Raw genomic sequence first — 14,366 nt, 5'->3', positions numbered from 1 at the left:
AAGAGAAAACAAAACAATACAACATCCAGCAGAGTTAAGAAAAATTAGAAAAGAAAGGAAGGAACATATGAAGGGAGAGAGAGAGAGAAACAGGTAACAAAAGCAAATTTTCATTGCCTCTGAGGAGTCATCCTTATAAGTCAAGAAAAGACTTGTTTTTTAGTCTTAAACTGACATGAGGGGCACCTCTTGGGCAGCACAGTTTAATCAGCTATAGAAGGCAAGCTAACTGGACATCTCAGTGGGACTTCCAAAAGCATCAAATATAATTTTCAAAAAGCTAAAATCTATGTCTTCTATGCAAACATGAAGTAAGCATGTGTTAAAGATTTATGTAACTCATTAATGATAGAAGGAGCTAGAAGATAAGCTTGGTTCTCTTATCACCATTTAAATACTTACTGGCTCATTTTTCTGCCCAAAACCTTCACTTATTTTCTCTTTTTAATTTTTTTTCATCTGATGTGGAAAAACAAAATGAAGAAAATCTTGGATTTCATAGAAAGCAGCATTCACAATAAATTTCCTACTTCTTTATCAGGACTTTTGACTCTGAATCCAGAGTTCCTTCTACTGTATTCTAACTATTTCTGCAGAGATGCAATCCTTGTCTTGTAGGAGCTTGGAAAAACTTTGCAATCATGAACAGTGAACAAATAAGTAATCCAGGGTAGAAATTCAGTGGCCATTGTGGAGTGACTTGGTCAATACAATTCTCAGAGCACACAGGAACTGAATGTGTTCTGAAAGTCAAAAGTCCTTCAGTAAGAGAATTTTAATGAGAATAGACACGAATACTTAACTCATAGTATGTTTTGAAAGGATTGAAGTCAAGAAGAAAGTGAAATGTCAGTTGAAAACCAAAAAGTTGTCTTTTTTGTGTTCTTCACTAGTAGTAGGCTTTGTCTTTTTTCAGAACAATAGAATATAAAATATTTCCTGGATATCCATATTATCTACAACTTATTTTTATTATGAAAGCTCCAGACATGAGTGAGCAGTAAACTTGCCCATATGCCCTTTATCCCAGAAGCAAAATAATTTTGTATGTCAGCATGAAGTCAATATAAGAAACTTGAACAAAAATAAGAAAAAAAGAGAGATGGGGAGGGGATGAGGAGACAGAGAGAGATGAAACTGGCTTCTCTGCAAAACTTTACAAAACAAAAGAAGAAACCATCTGCTAAATGAGTGGCTTAATGCAGAGCAAGGTATGAGTCAGAAATGTAGCCGGTTTCTAAATCGGAGGTATAGAAGGCAATGCTGGAACCTCAGGAGAACTTCTGTAACATCGATCCTTTGGTGGAATTGGATCGAGGTAAACTTGAAATGTTTAAGGTGAGTAAGTGAGAAAGAATGAGCGCTTATATAAAATAAGTTGCTGATCTGGGGGCCTTTCTTTTGTTGTTGCTACCTTTACCAGAGAAAGAAAATATGGTGTCTGGATAAGTCCCTCGTGGAACTACCTGCTGTGAAGCTCCTCTGAAAAATACAGAACTGCTTTTTACATGAAAAGTTAATAGCAAGTATGGTAGAAATTTCTCACTGGAGCAATATTTTTCAAAGAATATAAAACAGATAGGACTTGGCCTCTCCTCACATTAAAAGATTTGAAGTTTAAGTTTAGATTTCATATTACTATAGTTCTGCCAGGTCCAAATTTGACCTTCTACCTATTTTATTTTTATTCCACATTAGTTGTGTCTGTAATTCCCAAAGGATGTTGACGATGGCCCATCATCATAAATGGTGAACTCATTAATGACTTGGAGAATTTTTAAACACAGGAGTCCTGTGGCCTTGTGATATTCTAATTCAATAGGCCTGGAACAGGAAATTGGCATACATTTTTAACTACTCTTTAGAATTTCTGATGACAACAGACTTAGGGACCATTACCTAGAGTGTTGGGAAGAGAATTAAGGATATAGGTCAGTCTGCTTTTCTTGGAACATGCATTCCAGAGGATTGCAGATATGAGTTTTACAGGCAGGGGAGCAGTGGAAAGTTGGAGTAAGAGAAGGGAGATGTGCTAAATCTGGAGGATGAATGTAAAAAAATTTTTTTAAATGACCTGAGAATCTTATATTTTGGACACTAATGAAGGTAGTCAAACTGTTCAGTTTGACTCTAAACAGCCAAGATCAAAAGTCTGAGTATTTCCCTCAGCCTCTTAGGACACAACTGCAGTGGTTAGGACAAGCTGGACATGGCCATGGCTGTGAGATTTCCTTCTCTTCCTCAAGAGGGAGGGGCAGCAGGCATGTGTGCATATACTCAATGCAGTGCATACTCCTGGCCATCAGGTCAGGGACACATATCAAATATCTAAGAAAGCATTCTGGCCTACCTGCAAATCAGTACCTTTCTGAAAAAAAGGTCAAGTTTGGAAAAAAAAAATATGTTCAGGTAGGGCACAATTTGTTTTACTTTCATCACGTTGTAATTCAGCACTGGATGTCCCTTAATTGAATTTTCTCCATAAAAGAATGTGAGAAACTAAAAAGTGAGCTAAGTAAGAGTTACCACATGGGAACAGAGACATTATCTAAGGAAAAAAGACCTTCTTGCTCCTTGTAATGGGTTGAATTGTGTCCCTTTCCTCTGCACCCCCCCCCCACCAAAGGTATATATCTATGTTCTAATTACTGGAAACTGTGAATCTGACTTTATTTAGTCAAAGGGTCTTTGCAGATGTAATTGAGCTAAGAATCTCCACATGAGATCATCCTGGATTATCTGGGTTGGGTCCTAATCCAATGGCAAGTGTCTCAATAAGAGAAACACGACTAGAGACACAGACAAGAAGGCCTGTGAAGACACAGGCAGACACTGGAGTGATGTGTCCACAAGCCAAGGATCACCTGGAACCACCAGAAGCTAGAAGAGATGAGAAAGGAGCTTCCACAAGGATCCTAGTTCTACCAACACTCTGATTTTGGAGTTCTTGCCTCTAAAACTGGGACAATAAATTGCAGTTGTTTTAAGCTGCTCACTTTGTAGTATTTGTTACAGCAGCCCTAGGAAACTATATACCTCTATCATAACAAAGTGGGGCAATGTTCTCTCACCACTGTTTTGTACAACATGTATAAGATGAAGAGGAAAGAAGAGATGAGGCCCATGAGGAGGTAGGCAAAGCTCTAGAATTATTGAGAATAGCAGATGGTCAGAACAATGGTGAAGGGGTACATTCCAAAGAACCATGCTAGGAAGTGGGATACTATCAATAATGTGGACATGCTTGTCCTGCAGCCAAGACAGTAGCAAACAGTGGACAAAAACAGTAGCAGAGGAAATAGAAATGGCAGATTTTGAGAATTTCAGTGGCCCAATGAGTGAATAAATCTCTTCTGGATTGTTCCTTGGGAATGGAGAATTCATCAGAATATGAATCTCCCATGATTCTTCTAGTGGGAACTCCATAACAGAAATTGTTATTATTGCACCCTTGGTCTCAAATACCAGGCAAGTTGAAGTGAGGTGGTACTAGGTTATGCACTCAGTGCTTACTCATTAAATGGTAGGTTCCAGTTTTTCCTGAGTTTTCCTTGGCCAAGATCACTGTTTCGAACAAAACCAAAATGCTTCCTAAAGGGATAATTACTAGAAAAAGAGAAGTGCCTTGGGAGAAATCTATGTTTTTGGATGCTCATTCGACCTTTCTCCTGTGCAGATTGATCAGAAAGAGCATTTCTCCAAATATCGCATTTGAATAATTAAGGGTCAGTATACACCAGGGCCAGATAAATAAAAAAGGGTATCTTAGCATACCATCTTCAAACTAACACTTTCTAAGTATGTATTCACCATTTATGCAGTAGAGGAGGAAACAAAGAGATTTCTGTTACTAGCTAGCTCGATGGAATTCAATATACAATTTTTAAAGAAACTCTTCTACTTACTAATTTACTTGTTTTTGCTAAAGCCTAGTCAATATGCATGGGAAAACAAAGAAACAAACTTTGTAAAGTGTTTTCTATTTTTCCTTAATTCTTTGTTCTCCAATTCACTTTCATTGTTTTCAGGAGCAGACAACTCCCTGGGACACATTAATAGTTTACAATGTACATAATTAAAAGAGTCATTAACTTTTGGTAAGTCGTGTTACATCTTGCATTGTTTTTCAGCTCTTCCGTTAACTAGGATTGCCAACATGAGTGACACACTCTCAACAAACCTAAGTCAGCACTAAAGAAGAATATTTTTAAATGTCTGCTCCAGACAGAGAAAGGCAAATACCATACCATTTCACTTATATGGGAAATCTAAAAAATAAAACAAATGAATAAACAAACAAAAGATAGAACCAGACCTATAAATACAGAGAACAAAATGAAGGTTGCCTGAAGGAAAAGGAGTGGGGGGAGATGGACAAAATAGGTAAAGGGATGTGGGAGGTACAGGCCTCCAGGTACAGATTGAGTAAGTCACAGGGATGAAAGGTAGAGCGTCCTGAATACAGTCAATGGTATTGTAATTGTGTTGTGTATGACAGATGGTAGTGAGCAGATTTGTAGTGAGCATAGCATAAGGTATAGAGAGTTACTTTGAGTTACTTCTAAGTGAATACAACTTAGTGAAGTTGTACACCTGAAAATAATGTAGCAACTCTTAAAAGAAAAAAAAAGATCCTTTCCAGACTTATTTATTTCTACTGGGTTAGAGGCAATTTGTGGGTGACTGGCCATATGAGAGGTTGTGCCTGGAAATGAGTCAAGTGATGCACATTTCTTCGATTTTTTGTTTTTTATAGGCAGAAATCTGGGGCAACTGCCTTTCTTTCTGCCCTTGATTCTGAGTCTGGGACTAATGCCAGTATCTCAGTCTGCTTTCACCAAAGACTTGCACTTACTGACAATTCAGATATGCAGAACATGGCCTACTAGTCCAAATTGTCTCCATCCTCGAAGCACGATGCCTGTCCTGTGGTTTCCAATAGGCCTTTCTTTATGCTATAGGTCACACAAAGCCCTTCCGTACCAAACCATTGCAATTATTACATATAGGTTAATTAAGGGAACTTAGCTAATTAACATTTTCCATTAAAATTCAGAGTTTACAAAGTGCTTATCATGAATTATATATTCTAATCATCATGAAAAACCTGTGAGGTAGGATTTATTATTATTATCTTCTAATTTTAAGATAATGCAATGTGAAGTAATTTGCTCAGGATCACACATGCACTGGGGTAGCTGCCCCAGGATTCTAACCTGAGTTAATCATTCTTTATTCATTCCTAAATACTATGTTTCATTAATTTTAAGATGCATTTTTGTTTAAATTTTAACATTTCCAGAACGTGTATGATGTGTTTAATTGGCACTGCTTTGTTTCTTAAGAGCATAAAATACAGTGCTTCCTTACAATGACGCTACCTTAGATTAGGTAGCATATTGTATTTAATAAGGGTTTACCAGGAGCCAGGAGCTGTGAAGCACACTAGAAATAAAACTGTAAGCAACAGTCATATTTCCCACTTTTGTAGAGTTTCTAGTGTTTTACTTGCATCATTATGCCACCCAACCCTAGCCCGTTGTAAATTGTTTTCTTTTTTGTTCCATATGTTAGAAGCAATGGTCTTAACAAGATTACAAACCACTTGAGGTGCTGTGTCTGGCAGATTTGCCTTCCTTATATGCAACCATAGTGCCTTTCTAGTGTATTTTTTCTGATGCTTGTCTTGACCTTCCACACCAAATAGAATGGGTTCCAGGTGGGAGAATCATTATATTGATCCATATTTTTAAAATACTCTCTCTAGAACTTAGGAAATCACAGCTAGGCCAGTGATGTGGAGACACAGACATCTGTGTAGTTTTGCTATGCTGTAATTTTTCAATATTTAGGATCTGATTCTTTAGGAGCAGAGGAGTAGTTAATAGGTAGCTCCCCACCCCAGGTGTACTGTCCCCAAAATAGCACCATCTTATTGCCAAAAACAAGACAAGACAGAAGCAGATTCTGCTTCTTTACAACAGCCTTGGTATTGGCAGCTGCCACATGATCAAATGCAGTGAGGCTCTGAAAAATAGTGCAGCTGAGAAAACTGAGCTTCAGCCTGGCTTTCTTGCTAACCAGCTGTCAGTCTCTGAACCTCCATTTACTTGTCTCTAAGATGAATGTATTAGTGTGAATGATCTCCAAGTCCCTTCTGCCTCTAGCAGTGTCAGGAGTAGAGGCCATCTAGGGCTTGATTTCATTTTTCCACCATGTGCTTTCAATTAAGAGTTACCATTCACAGATGCTGGCCCCTAATTAGAGGAATGTGACAACAGTTGGATAAGAACTGGCTCTTGGAAGATCCCACATCAGCATAAGGAGTCATGGCTTTCATAATAATTTCTTAATCATTGTAGTAGTATGACACAGAGGAGGCTGATGGCTACCTGTCTCCTGATGAAAGAAAGTATGAGAAAACCAGGAAGGATCATTGTGGACAGGTAGGATTCTTCTACAGAGATTTAGACACTGTCTCTGTGGCTGCTTTCCCACCCAGGCGAGGTCTCATGGCCAAGCAAGTGACCGATAGGAACAAGCAGCAAATTAGCCTTCCAAGCTGGTATCACCTCAGGGATCTCAGGGATCTCAGGGATATCTGATAGCTAGAATTGAAATACAGGCTTGTAATTTTACTGCTTTCTCTTTGTTTATTTTAATTCTTGAAGTGAGGGACACCTGGGTGCTCACAGTGGAGTGTCTGCCTCTGGCTCAGGGCATGATCCCGGGGTCCTGGGATTGAGTTCCACATCGAGCTCCTTGTGGGGAGTCTGCTTCTCCCTCTGCCTGTGTCTCTGCCTCTCTTTCTTTCTGTGTCTCTGATGAATAAATAAATAAAAATCTTTTAAAAAATAATTCTTGAAGTGAGACTATAATTGCATGTGTGTGCCTTTGTTTGAAATCATATTTCCTAGAAAATAACCAGATTGCTTCATATATACAAGGCCAAATTTCCTTTCTCTGAACATCTTGTCTCTGAGAAGGGGCCAAAGTGTTGGGGATCCTTGAAATTCCTGAATGCTGATGACTTCCAAGCTACCATTGCTCATTTAAGGCAATGAAGTAGAGCAAGAGATATACTCAAAAGACAAACTGAAGCCAGTCAAAAAGTGGGAGGAGAACTTGAGGGTACTTTGACCCAATGTTGTATTTTAAGAATGTGGTGATCTGACTTGCCCAAGGTTGTTTGATTCTTGAACCTGTGATCCTCTGCTGTCCGTTCCATCTCCTCCTCCCACCAGCCCACCTCTCAGCACTCACAACTGTGTGAAGTGATGAGGTATAGAATTCTGGAATCACACAAGTCTCCCCAGGGTGTATACTCATCCTGCTGTGAAGTGCTGAGCTAAGAGAGAGAGAGTTTGCCCAAGATGTTACCTCAGGGGCAGACACAGGAAGGAAGTGGAAAATATGGAACACCAAGGAGAAAAACATTTTAATCAGCAGAAATGCAAAGTCAGAACATCCCCTAAGACTTCCACTTCACATTTTTTATCTTCTCAAATGAGAAGGACAGGTGACTATACTGCAAAAGAAAGCATACTAACCATCACATCAGATACCCATGTTCTAGTTCTAGCACTTTCCACTAGAATGGAGCAGGAATGGTCATACAGCTCAAAGGGAAATGGGTGAACCATTCTGCACTACTTGCCACAGACACGTAGACAAATATTTCTAGTGAGTCTCTCTATATCTTGTGACAATGTATGGATTTCTTCTCTCTCTCTCTCTTTCTCTCTCCATATATATATGGAGAGAGAAATATATATATATATAAATCCGCTGTGTCTTCAGTGGGTGGATGGTCAGACTGTGGACATCCAAACTGTGGACGGCTATATATATATATATTACAATCACATTGATAGCTCCAAACATATGTTTTCTTACCCTTTTCAAACAGGAGTAATAATATATACTTGCAGAAATCTTGGTATAGTTGAAGGAAATGATACCATGTGTGTTCTATGCTGTAGTTGCTCAATAAACATAGTTTCATTCCTCTGACCTTGCAGAATTCATCTTTGTTGTCTCCATCTCCTCATCACATAAAAGGGAATAGTGATAATCATAAGCCATAAAGCAGCCAGAATCAAATGACATAAAATATGTGAACATGCTATGGAAATGAAAGGCAGCCCTGTGGGATAGAAAGTCTGAAAGCAATGACATAAAAACCATGGAAATTATAATGTAAAAAAAAAAGAAATTATAATGTAATGCTATATAAGTTGGCATAAAATAATGCCTATTCCATAAGAAGATACCACTATCACTATACACACACTAGAATGGGTGATTTTTTTTTTTTTTTTTTTTTTTTTTTAGAGAGAATGAGAGAGAGAGCATGCATGCGAGCAGGGCTGAGGGGCAGAAGGAGAGGGTGAGAATTATGGGCAGGCTCCATGCTGAGCACAGAGCATGACTGAGCCAAAATCAAGAGTCGATGCTCAATCGACTCAGTCACCAGGCATCACCTAAAGTTTTTAAAAGTGATAATACCAAATGCTGACAAATGTACAGAGCAACTGGATCACTCATACACTGCTGGCGGGAAAGTAAAATGCTACAGCTACTCTGGAAAACAGTTTGGCAGTTCCCTACAAAACTAAATATGCAATTACCATATGAACCAGTAATTATACTCTGAGGCATTTATCCCAGGGAAATTGAAACTTCTATTTACACAAAAATCTGCACATGAATATTCCAGTAGCTTTATTCATAATAGCCAAACATAGGAAAAATCCGCCATGTCTTCAGTGGGTGAATGGTCAGACTGTGGACATCCTACCTGTGGACTGCCACTATAGCACTAAAAAAGGAAGGAGCTACTGAAACACGCAGTAATCTGGACTGATCCGTGGAGTGTTATGTTGAGCGAACATGTATCATGTGATTCTATTCATTAAAGCGTTCTTGAATGACACTGCCGCTGAACGGGAGAACAGATCAGAGACTGAAGGAGTCAGAGATTGGAGAGGAGGTTGGGATGCGGTTACAAAAAGGCAACATGAGGGATCCAGGTGGTGTTGCAGCTGCGCTGCACCTTGACTGTAGTGATGGGTACATAAACCTATGAATGTGATAAACAGCACTGACCTACACACACACACACACACACACACACACACACACACACCTCGGAGCACAAGTGAAACCATGAACCTCTGGATACAATCAGTAGATTGCATCAGTGTCAATATCCTGCTTGTGACATTGCACTATAGTTTCCCAAGATATTACCATGGGGAAGCCAGTAAAAGGTACATGGAATCCCTCCGTATTACCTGTGACAACTGGATGTGAAACAAAAATTATCACAACGTAAGTTTAATTTAAAAATGATGCCTACATTATTTACTATATGAAAAGGGAGCCTGCTGTTATAAAACCTGCATACTTGCAGGTTGGAAGAACACACAGGTTTCAGGTGGCCTACCAGGATCCACTCTAGCTATTTAGGCACAGAGAAATTTAACTCAGGAAATGAAGTGCCCACAAGGCATTGGGAAGGAGTGGGCAGCAGGCTCCAGCCTGAGCTTCTGGTGGTGACTCTCCACCCACACTGTAGAACACAGGCCACCAAGAAGCCGCTGTCTCTGCCACAATCAGCGGTCTTGCTGGCTCAAGATGCACCTCTTCAGTTGCTCTCATGCCTGCGACATACTGTGTTCTGTGCCTGGCTTGGACTTAACACGACGCAGGCCATGTGCCACTGCTTTTGCTGATTCAACAATCATGCCGCTGTCGGGAGAAACCGCAGACTCAGCAGCAGCTCCAGCTCTAGCTCATTTCCACCTTCCAGACCTCTCACTGTGCTTTGGCTTAGGGACCGGTGGGTCACATGGGAAACCCAAAGCTTAATGGAGCCTGAGAAATACTCAGCTTACACGTCCATCTTCTAAAATGAAGTGAAACTTGCTACAGGAATTTAAATAGAGCTCAGGGAGCCATTCTGTAGTACCTGCCACAGACATATATTGAAATTTCTAGTGCATCTATATCTCTATGTCATGTGTTAATATCGTTTTTAAATTTTTTTTGATTCCTTTCTCTATGTCTGTTTTTTAAAACCAGGAAAATATATGACAATATTAATAAAATCAAAAAGCAATTCTACTTTTGAAAGGCCAAACTAAACAAGTATTGAGTAAAGAAGTTTGTGGGATGGAAATAGGGCCATGGGGATTAGACTGATCACTCTTTAAAGTAACTTTTGAGTCCAAGAGCCTACATTTTCATGATAAATGGCCACTGCAGCCCAGAAAACTTTAGGTCCAAGGTTGAAAACTAGAATGTCTGCAATAAAAAAGTAATATAAATGAGTGAAACCAGCCAGATCAGATAATGGAAAATGGTGATGACTATGGCAAATATTCCATGTCCGAAGTGGAAAGTCACTATTTTGCTCCAGTTCATTACTGTCATGTGGAAATTCAGGCCCAGAAGTATCCAACTTCTGGTTTCTTTTTAAAGGAAAGTAGGAACAAAGGACTTTTATAGAAGATATGATGATTTAAAATGTTGGTTCCAATGCATTCAAGACTTGGCTTCTACTGATTGCCACAAAGACAACAGCTCCTTAACAGCCTATTGTTTAGGGACTCACTTCTGGAAGCTCAAGTTGAAATATTTTTACTAACACAGAAAAGTCCAAAGAGAGTGCCCCTGTAAGCTAGATCTGTCCAGAGAGTCCCCAGTATGAAAGCTCTGCTATAGGCCCTTGCCACACCTGCATCTCAGTCTTTGAGGTTCTAGTAGATACTTTTCTGAACAACAGTGACTCCATTAGAGGAAATCCAGGCAGGCAGTCGGTATAGCTACCATGAGAACTCATAGACTTTGATAAGTTTCCCCAGAGAACACGTTGGGACTAAGGCAGAGATGAGTTTAGTGGCTGTTTGGTGGTACCAATTGCTTTGTCTCTGCCTCTCCCATGAGTGTCATGTCAACTGTTATGTCAGATGAGGCACAAGGCAAGAGGGACACTCATGCTTTGAGACATCATTCAGTACTGAATTCAGCCTTACAGTTTCACCTTTGAATTTATTCCTAAAAGGAAACATAAAAGGATAAGGGTAGGCTACTGGGAAAGGTAGACCTGACTACACACACACAAGAACTGCTATGACTTTTATGATACCAATAGCTAACATTTGACTATGTTTTCTGTGTACCAGGCATTGTTCTAAGCACATTACACATGTTAACTTGTTCAGTCCTTACAATCAGCAGTGAGATAAGCAGGTAGTTATTATTTCTGCCTTAAAGATGAAGTCACTGAGGCACAGAGACTTCTGGCAATGTGCTGGATTCAGTGTACACATCACTGGAGATCCAGGCCCTGTCTGGCCAGAGCTGGCCTAGCAAAGGACAACATTGCTCTCAGCATCATGGAACCAGGTCATTGATACTATTTCTACTCCTGCAGGCCAACGGGCCATGTGTAGCAGCTTCCTACACCCTTCCTTCTGCTTATGGACACAACCCCACAGTTTTTGCCTCATTGGGCTACCCATCACTCAGCTCCTACCTGGGCTTCCCTGTGGCCTCTCAGGAGTGAGGCCTACTAGTCACTCTTGCATGGACAAACTAGAAGTTGGGGGAGTTAACTCTCAGTGGTAGGGAACTTTAATCAATGGAAGGCAAGAATCTGTAGATAATTTCTCCTTTCTTTCCACAGGAAATAGTTTCCTACTGCTTCTTTAAAGCTATCTAGCAAGTCTGAGAAATGAGCTTGTCATGAACCTACAATCAGCCCAGGCCTACACTTCCTTCTATCTATGCTCCTTTCCCTGCCTCACTCCCCTTTGCCCTTATTCCTCCTGTAGGGACTATGCTCCCCAGTGAGGGGTGAGCACAGAATCTTGTACCTTTGGCTCTGGCTTCTAGAGAACCCCACTAATGCAAGTAACTCACCCAAGGTTTCATGGCAAGTAAGTGCCAGTGCTGGGGCTGGAGTCTGTCCCCAGGGTTTATGTTGTCTCATCACTCAGTAAACCACCTCTAAAGGGAAAACATAAAACCCTGGGTTGCAAAGTTCATGTCATCTTTAAAACTTACCTCTCCCTATCTGCCTGGTGTGTTGCTGCAATTTCCTATCTTTCTCCAAACTTAAATCGAACCTTAACTTTACTAAAGGGGTGTTGGAAGTTTCCTCTGTAGAGTGCTGACCTTGTTTATTCTGTATCATCCAACTAAAGGATGCAGGCTGTTAGAGGGCAAGGTGTACTTGACTGCAGTTGAGAAATCTCATAAACTTGTAACATGAAGTCATTAAATGATGGTCACACAGTTGTGTTTCAGAGTACATCTTTGTTTAGGTTGGGAAATTATCCCAACTTCTCTCCAAAAAGAAATAAATAAACCAACAACAGCAAACACAGAAACCCCCAAGTTATTCTATTCTTATTATGAACCAAATAAAAGGACAAATACAGAAACATGTAGCCAGGTCAAACAGCCCTGTGCTCGTAGAAAGCTCCTTCTAGTGGGGAGGACAGCCACGTTAGGAAACATGTTCAGCAGTGTGACCTTTGTCCCTAATGAACTCTTTTTTTTTTTTTTTTTTTTTTTGTGCTTTGTTTTCATTTTTTTTTAAAGAGGACTTTGTTTATTTGCTCAATTGAAAAACTTCAGGTAATAAGTAATGAGGATGCTAGTATTTTTTTTAAAGGTGTGACATCCCAGATCCATGTAAAACATAGAAGTATATGGGCTATTCAGACACAATAAGCAGAATCACAACATATTTTATCTCATCCACAGGTAAATCGTGTTCAACTACCAATCCATTAATAAATACTGTCTCTATCAAGTTCTTGCTTCATGTCAGGCTTGGCAAAGCCTCTACCTATTTTACCTCTTTTGAATCTCACAAGGGTAGGCACTATTAATTCTTCCTCATTTTATGAGTGAGAAACTGGAGCACAGAGAGGTTAGGTAGTTAGTCCAAGGACACACAGAAAGCAGGTATATAATCAGAAACTGAGCACTGCAAGCTTGGCTGCAGAACCACCCTGAACCCCCATGCTGCCTACCTCCTCTCTGAGATGTGATTATCCATAGCCAGTAGTTGGAGACTTTCTAGCTTCTCTTAAGAATGATTTCTGAAAAAAAAAAAAATGATTTCTGGCTTTCTTTTCCAAACTACTCCATTAAGCTTTTAGCAATAATTTTGAATTTCTCCATATATAACCTCTTGCAGTGATGAAATAATATTGAGTGTCCAATGTGGGATGCTTTTGAGAATAAAAGGGGAGCACTATTAATAATTAAACCAGGACAACAGGTGAAACCAGGACTGTTTTAAATAAACCAAGATGAAGAGTTACCTGAACATATAACATTTGCCCTCAAAGAGAAACAGCAGAATCCGTGCCATGTTACATTAATAGTGTGAAATGCTGAAAAAGCTGTGAGACTATGACAGAGTTAGTAGGAGGAATCAAGGGCTCCTTGGAATGGAACCCTTCAAAGCCTTTCCAATTTCTTTACAGATATTTCAAACTTCTTAGTATGTCACAAAAGGTCTCTTATTTTCTGGCTCCTTGCCTACTTTCCTACCTTATCTCCAAACTCTTTCTTCCTTCCTAATACTGTGTTCTGGTTATGTTGGTTTATACTAATTGTTCCGTTCTTTCCACACCTCTGTGTCTTACGCCTACCATTGCCTTTTCTTAAAATGTCATTTACATCTTTGAAGAACCGATTCAGAGCTGACCTATTTTTTTTTTCACTAGAATGTGAATCCCTTACCTAAAAATTGGATCCAAGTTATACAAATAATAAGCAGTAGAGCCAAGAGGTTAACTTGGATTTAACTGGCTTCAAAGTCAGGTGACCCAGCTTTCAAAGGATTAGGAGGAAGATTTTTCAATAGGAAAGTTGGAAAAGGAGGGAACCAAATTCAGGCCAAGGAACAGCATACAAAAAGACTGGGAATTCAGGAACATTGTGATGGAAAAAGGATGGGAAACCCAGAAAAGCAGGAGATGAGGCTGGCAAGGAGGAGGAGCCAGGTTGTCCAGGGCCTTGCTAACATACCTCATCATGGTAGTAGACTGAGTCACACGCATTGCCAAGGGTGATCCTACAAAGATACTCATTTCTCAACTTCATTCCTGAGAGTATCAGGTTGCTCCTAAGATGGAACTATCAAACTCTCTTATACACCATAAAGAAGAACATAGTCTCTACATCTCCATTATTGCTTTGATTAGAAAAATGTTATTAACCTTTCAAAAACTTACTATTTTGTTTTCTTAGAGTTTGGTTAAGGTCCCACACTTATCTTGAAAATGCTAGTTTCTGCACTTTTTTTAATTGAAGGGCTTTAGGGCACTTTCAATTAAGTT

The 14,366-nt window shown here is 39.7% G+C and overlaps 1 long non-coding RNA gene across 1 annotated transcript in view; it reads right to left on the bottom strand.

The window, feature by feature from the left end:
- LOC129515970 (uncharacterized) overlaps positions 1-13,144 on the bottom strand; it is a 50,954-nt gene extending 37,810 nt beyond the window's left edge. The window contains exon 1 of the long non-coding RNA XR_008665686.1: positions 13,050-13,144. This is a non-coding gene — a long non-coding RNA (uncharacterized LOC129515970). The remainder of the gene's footprint in view (positions 1-13,049) is intronic.
- Between the last annotated feature and the right edge of the window lie 1,222 nt (positions 13,145-14,366).

This window comes from Nyctereutes procyonoides, unplaced genomic scaffold, assembly GCF_905146905.1.
Source record: "Nyctereutes procyonoides isolate TBG_1078 unplaced genomic scaffold, NYPRO_anot_genome, whole genome shotgun sequence".
Taxonomy (NCBI): domain Eukaryota; kingdom Metazoa; phylum Chordata; class Mammalia; order Carnivora; family Canidae; genus Nyctereutes; species Nyctereutes procyonoides.
The sequence above is the reverse complement of the archived record's forward strand: the minus strand, read 5'-3'. Positions and strand labels throughout refer to the sequence as shown.